The following is a 7,084-nucleotide window of genomic DNA, read 5'->3' on the forward strand; positions in this document are numbered from 1 at the left end:
TAATTTGAGAGTTGGTAACAATGAGGAAAGTTTCGAGCTAAAACTGATGCATGAGTCATTGTCTTTTGTGAAAGGAATCATGTGTGTTAATTCCCCTCGCTCCATTGATAATGTTTGTATGATTGATTCTTGAACTAACGATACTCTTGAGAATTATGATGATGTGCTTTTGATTTTTGATTGCAAGAAGGTCAGTGAAGAGAAAAAGGAGTTTCCCAAGCTCATAGATGAAGAGGAGATTGACATTCCTCATTGGTTTGAGCTTTACCCTCAAGAGGAGGATGATGATCCTAAGAGTGTTGATGGTGTGAAACCATCTAAAAAGAGGAACAAGACAAAGAAAAAATCACGAGCTTCTAGGAAAAAGAGAAAGAGAATGAGGTTATGGAAAGAAAAGCTTGCTTTTGAGGAGTTATCTAATGAAGTCTCATCAAGCAACAACGAGAAGTTGCTAGAAATTGAAGAGAAATTTGCTCCTCTTTCCACTTTGAAGAAGGTGGTGTTCTTTTACCTTCCATGATTTGGAGGAAGGGTCAAGCTTAGGACCTTAAGCAAGCGCTTCCCGGGAGGCAACCCGGAGATTTCTAACCTTTTCTTTTGATTTCTATTTTTCTTAATTTTCTTTCTTTTAGTTTCGCTTAGTTTCTTTTCTTTTCTTTCACTTGTTTTTTTTTGGATTTATAGGTTGAATTCTTGGAGTTATATTACATCAAGTGAGAACGAGTAATGGAATGGTGTCTCGCGGTTTTTTATGTGACTACATGCGATTTTATCGAAATTTTGAGGTAAACAGGGGTTAGAATTGTTAGCGATATAAGATAGGAAATTTGTGTTAAGTTTGAAGAAAATTTGAACTTGGTGAGTTCATTGTGGTGCTACCATTATTTTACGGGTGTTGAACCCACATTCTTCATATTTAGAAACTGATAGTTATGATGAGTTCAAAAATCCCGGAATGATAGTTATCGAAGCACCCATGCATGAGCAAACCAAGGAGAAAAACATGAGGGGGCATAAGTGGCGCGGGCGTGCCTAGCCCGTGCTCGGTCGCGCAGCCGCGCACCCCCTAGCCGAGCTTATCTTTTCTTTCTTCTTCTTTCTTTTCCCTCATTTGGCATTCACCCTTATTTCTCATGCACTCTTAACCCTTCACCCTCATCTAGGCCGCACCATATCCTTACTCACTTTCATCAATTTTAACTCAAATTCCTCCAAATTTCCATTAAAATGCATCAAATCCTTTTACATTTCTTCCATATTTAACAAAATTCATACTACCTTTCATCCGTAACAACCACCATTCTCTCTCCTCCATTGTTGAAGCTAATTTGGGAATTTTTGTATGGGTTGAAATTGGTGGCGAAATCTTGCTCTAACTTGCTTCTTGTATGGTATAATCATCTTCTCTTACTCTTAATTGCTTTATACCATATAATTGCATGTTTTAGGTAGTTCATAGGTATGAATAGTAGTAGTATGTATTTTGGTAATTTTGATGGTTGAAATTCGATTTTGGTTAATTATTTGTGATGTATGATGATTGATTATTGCTTACATTGTGTTGGTTTTTGTTTGTGTAGCTAAATTGATCGTAATTGTTGAGAATTGTTGAGGTCGGATTTTTTGTAGTGCTACATTGATATTGTTGAGCTTTGGTTCTTGGTTCCTGGCAAGGTAAAGTCGTATCCCCTAATCAAAAATAATTACCTAAGTCCTCTAACAAAAGTAGATAGGGAAGTAGGGTCGAACTCCACAGGGAAACAGGTCTTTTTACTCATAATTAATTATTATAGTCTAAATTATCTAAGTAACCAATATTTTTGTGAATAAAATCTAAACTACGGAGAATAAAGTCGAAAGGAATAAAGTAGGGAGAAAATCAAATATTAAAAGGCCTAGGGCATAGGTTCACTAATAAACAATATTCCAGGGCAATTCATAATAAGCAATCATCAAGCATTGGTTAATCAGATTATAAAGGGCTTTCGCTACGTATTATAATCACAGAGTTAATTTACCTGTATTAAATCTCATCTGTCGAATCTCGACTTAACCATTTATAAATTAATCCGCCTATTGAAACTAAGCCTAAACATCAATTCTCATCTGTCGAATCTCGAATTAATATTGCTAAACTCATATAATTAAATCTGGCCAAACCTAATTGCATAGCATTAAATCAATCAATAGGAAATCAACCAAGCATTGATAATTAACAATCACAAAATTACCCCTTCATATCATTTATTAGATCCCCATAAACCCTAGAAATTAAACTACTCACGCATCATCATAACTAAACTAATGAAATAAATAAATAATAGCATAATCAAAGAAGTAAATAAAATAGCTGAAATTAAAAGAGAAGAAATTGTTACCAAAAAGAAATCTGGAATTAATGGAAATAATTAAGAACAAAAGTTGAGAGAAAAACTTAAGAGAGAGAAATATTCTAAGTAGAGAGAGAAAGTCTAAGAAAGAAGGTAATCTAAAATCCGTACAAAAATCATACTTAAACGTTTTCTAAAACGAAAATTAAGGCTAACTAATCAGGTCCTATAAAAACGCGCGCTCGAACGGGTCTAGACACCTAAAAATGTCTCCCAAAAACCAAACCCGATGATAAATAACCTTTCACCGCCACTATTGGTCGGGTTTAGTATTTAATCCCGAGAGTGCTTAAAAATCGTATCTTATTAAATTCTTGTTTTTGAAAGGTCTATGGATCAGTCTTGGTGTTTGGTAAAGGCATAGTTTTAATTTGTTAATTAATTTTAAGCCCTAACCTTTTTATTTTATTATTTTTGGCCCAAATATTTTATTTATTTTTGTTATTTTCTTATTTTTAGCTCGAATAATAAAAGTCAGAAAAAAAGCCCGAAATTATCAATCGGCACTTAAAAAAGCCGAAAGAAATTAGGGTTAAAAGTGAATTTAGACTAAAAAGTGGACTGGAACTGACCGTGTCACGGTCAAACTTGACCGTGTTACGGGAACTCTTCCCGTCTGACGGTGGGACTTCCCGTGACACGGGAGGTCTGCCGTGACACGGGAAGTTCCGTGTCCTTTTCGCGTAAACCCTTAACGCGTTTTCCGTTCCGTTTTTCTAAAAATTTCCCGCGACACTCCAAAACTGACCGTGTCACGGGATGCATTTTTAGGGTTTTTATCATTTTAGGGTTCCGTGTGCTCCCTCAGCACATAAATACCCCCTCATTTCTGGATGAACGGGGGACCAGAATTCGACTATTCTTATTTTTCTCTCTTTTATGCTATTAACCTAAACACTAGCCTACCCTTTCACTTCAAAATTCCTTCTTCAAGCACTCAAAGGAGTCCATATTTTACTCGAGGTTCTGTCCTTAAACCAAGGCGTGAAAGGTAGAATCGTTTGAGGGTTTGGCCCCAAAATCAACTTTATTTTATTTAATTTAATTTAGTCATTGCTTTATTATTTTCTTGAAGTTACTAACTCGTTTATTATTTTGTAGTTACAAACAAACAGATTCAAAGTAAGGATCATGCTCTTTTTATTATTATTGTTTTTCTAACGATTTTTTATGTTGTTGGAATTATGATTAAATTGGTTTTTATGTTGATATTGATTCTATTATTTATTTTGATCACCATATTGCATGTTTAAAGGGAATATGTAATTGAAAATCACGCCTAATAAGATAATTTGGACAACCGGTTTAGGTTCCTTTTTAATCTTATTATTAATTAAAGTGATCACCAAATATTTAGAATTATGTGTGCATTAATTTTAAACCAATTTAGTTAAATAATAGTTTGGAGCAAATTGAATATTTTATTGTATGCCTTTGAGATCGCAGGAATCACTTTTCACTATAAGAATCGAGTAGAGGCCAATACGGGCGAATGTGACTCCATGAATCACTTCGTACCATCATCTCCGATCCTCCTTTCGTGGTTCCGAACCATATGGAGTTAGTAATCTCATGGATTATGAATGGGGTGTAACCTTCACGGGTCAATCGTTGTTTCCTATCGTTGTCCCTTATCGTGGTTGCCTTTTTATGATCCGTGAACGGTTTACAAGTTCCTTAAAAACTTGTTGGCGGCTCCCTACTTTGCTTTGTCCCTAATCGTATTATGTCAATTCCCACTTCCTATGAGTGCCAAGCATATTCACACATGCTTTTAACGTAGGCGCACTTCAAACGATGCCTACAATTTGGCGACTCCACTGGGGAGGATTCTTAATTATTTATCGATTTGAGTGATCGGTATTTAATTAAGATGAGTGGATGAGACTTGAAAGATTCTTGAAAAAATATTCCTGTGATTAATTTGGCATTTTTGCATCTACATAGACGTTTTAACGTCGCATTCAGGTCTGTACCGTAGGAAAAATTGGATAACTTGGTTGCGCGCAAAAGCAAACAGGGCACCAGTCAGATTTTCTGACTGCCGTGTCACGGCAAAGTCTGCCGTGTCACGGTACAGTGTACCGTCTGACGGCACATTGTACCGTGACACGGGAATTTTTACCGTGTCACGGCAGTCCTAAAATCAGTCCGGTGACCTATTTTCTTTTCCCACAGTTGACTTCCTTCGATTTTTCTGAAAAAACGTATGTGTTCTACATGCGTCTTAGCCCCGGGGAATTTAAGCTCTATCAACCCAAAAACGCTCATGGCAATAAGGGTTCATCCGAGTCATTAAATTCACCCAAACCATGGAGTCGAGTTCGATTTCATCACGAACTCGCGGAGCCGCCCGTTGGCATACACCCTCAAGGGAGGCTGCCTTGCTAACGCGTCCAAACTCTTAACCATGGTACCCTTTTGACACCCAAAGCTTGACCAATAGTTGAACATAGATCTTGACTTTAGGTTGCGAACTTTTTTTGCATCATCGTGCCTAAATGCTATGTGTTTGTTCGATGCTAACCCTAATGTGTTTGCTCTTTTTGTTTGACCCATGACCGAGGGTTTTTATTCTCACATAGTAATTAGTACGGACTTAAAATCGATTAAAATCTGAAAAAAATCACAAAACTGACCTGGAACTGCGCACCGTGTCACGGCATTTTCTGCCGTGTCACGGTGAACAGTGCCGTGACACCGTAAAGGCTACCGTCTGACGGTAAGCCTTAACCGTGTCACGCCAGTCTGTACCGTGACACGGTGCCCAGGAAAGTGTCCCGTTAGTCTTTTTTCTCGATTTTTGTGTCCAGTATTGAGTCGTGTCTAGTTATACGGTCAAAACACGTGTCTATGACCTCACCTAATCACTCACATATTATGTCCGCACTTTTTTTTTAGTCATGCACCACTTTTGACCGTATTTTAGGGAAGTTTCGTTTGTGTCGTTTTTTTTTGGAGTAAGTCGGATGGTATCCTCCCATGTTTTCTTTTTTTTTTAATAAGTAGAGCTTCGAAAAAAAAAAATATTTCTTTAATCCGAATAGGTTAAGGTCAAGTTTGGTCATTAAAGGTGTGTTTGTTTCGGTGTCACAGCACTTGGGCAAGAAGCAAGGGTAGATTGTTACGGTTCGAGTCCATACCTCAACAACCTCTTGTACCAAAGAGGCGTACAAGAAAACCACCTCAGTCATCTCCACAAGATCCGTCTCCAGTCTACTTTCAACCAATGGCCACTAAGGAAGACATCGAGAGCCTCAACAGGACAATCGAAAGATTGTCTGACATGATGCAGATACTCACTACTAGAGTCAGCACTGTAGAGCAAGACAAGCAAAACAGTGTCACTACTGCTGCGATGGACAAGATCAAGGAACAAATGAGCAAGATTTCCGAAGAGTTCACTTATGTGGAACAGCCTATCACCTCCTCGTCTATAAGAGAGAAGCTCCCTGAGAAGTTTTCCACTGCTGATATTCCCAAGTTCAAGCCTACTGATAATCCACTTTTCCATTTGAAGGCTTTTTCTGCAACTATGGCTCTTAAGGGAGTAGATGTGACACTCTTCCCTACGGTGTTTCCTCTTTCCTTAGAACATGCCTGTCAACAGTGGTTCTATTCTCTGGAGTCCAAGCATGTCACGACCTGGGAGGATGTTACTGAAAGCTTTATGAATCGGTACAAGTGTAACATCCAGGCCAAGACTTCTGAACGTGAACTCTCCATTCTCAAACAGAAAGAGAATGAAGGCTTCACCACTTACCTAAGCAGGTGGAGGGAAACAGCTGCGCTCTTGGTGGATCCTCCCAAGGAGAAGGAGATGGTTCGCTTGTTCGTTGCCAATCTGACGCATAAATACAAGCAACACCTGAGGTTTCTGCCTCTAAGTACCTTTGATGCTGTATACGATATTGGAATCAATATCGAAGACGAACTGATGAAGTCTGTTGGTAGCAGCAATAACAACAGCACTTGGAAAAACAAGAAGAACGACACTCCTTCTTCTTCGTCTTCTAAGCCCAATAATGCTGCTAACAATATCAACATCAATGATGTGCTGGCCCTTAATGCCTCTACTCAAAGATTCCAAAGGCAAAGGAGGATTTATACGCCTTTGGGAATGACGTATGATGCGGCTTATGACCGTCTACATGGTCAGGGACTGATTATGCCAATTGGACCATTTCCAGAACCTCGACCTGAGAATAGAACCGCCAACTATGACCCCAATGCTTATTGCAAGTATCATCAAGGCAAGGGTCATAACACTAAGAAGTGTTGGAGGCTGAAAGACGCAATCCAAGACCTGATAGATGCTAACCAACTTCCTGTCCCTCCAGGGGGCAAGAAGCCTAACATTAAAACAGGTCCTCTTTCTGATGCTTTGGCTATCATAGAAGATGAAGTCTCCTTTGATCCGTCAATACTCATTCAACCTGTGAATAAACCTCTGCCGGAAGTTGTATTTATCTCAAACACTGAAGAAGTGAATGGGATTTGGGATAGTGATGATGAAGACGTCTATCTCAAAGACATAGCCTGTTCATCTCTCGGCACCAGTGAAGATGTTTGGGGGGACCTTGAGGTCAAGGTTCTCACCAGAAGTGGACGGTTGCAACAACCTAACCTACCTCCACCTCCACCACAACCAAATCCGATACTTGATCCCATCGACCCTGTGAATAGCGATGTGG

This window comes from Chenopodium album, chromosome 6 (genome assembly GCF_948465745.1).
Source record: "Chenopodium album chromosome 6, dcCheAlbu1.1, whole genome shotgun sequence".
NCBI lineage: Eukaryota > Viridiplantae > Streptophyta > Magnoliopsida > Caryophyllales > Amaranthaceae > Chenopodium > Chenopodium album.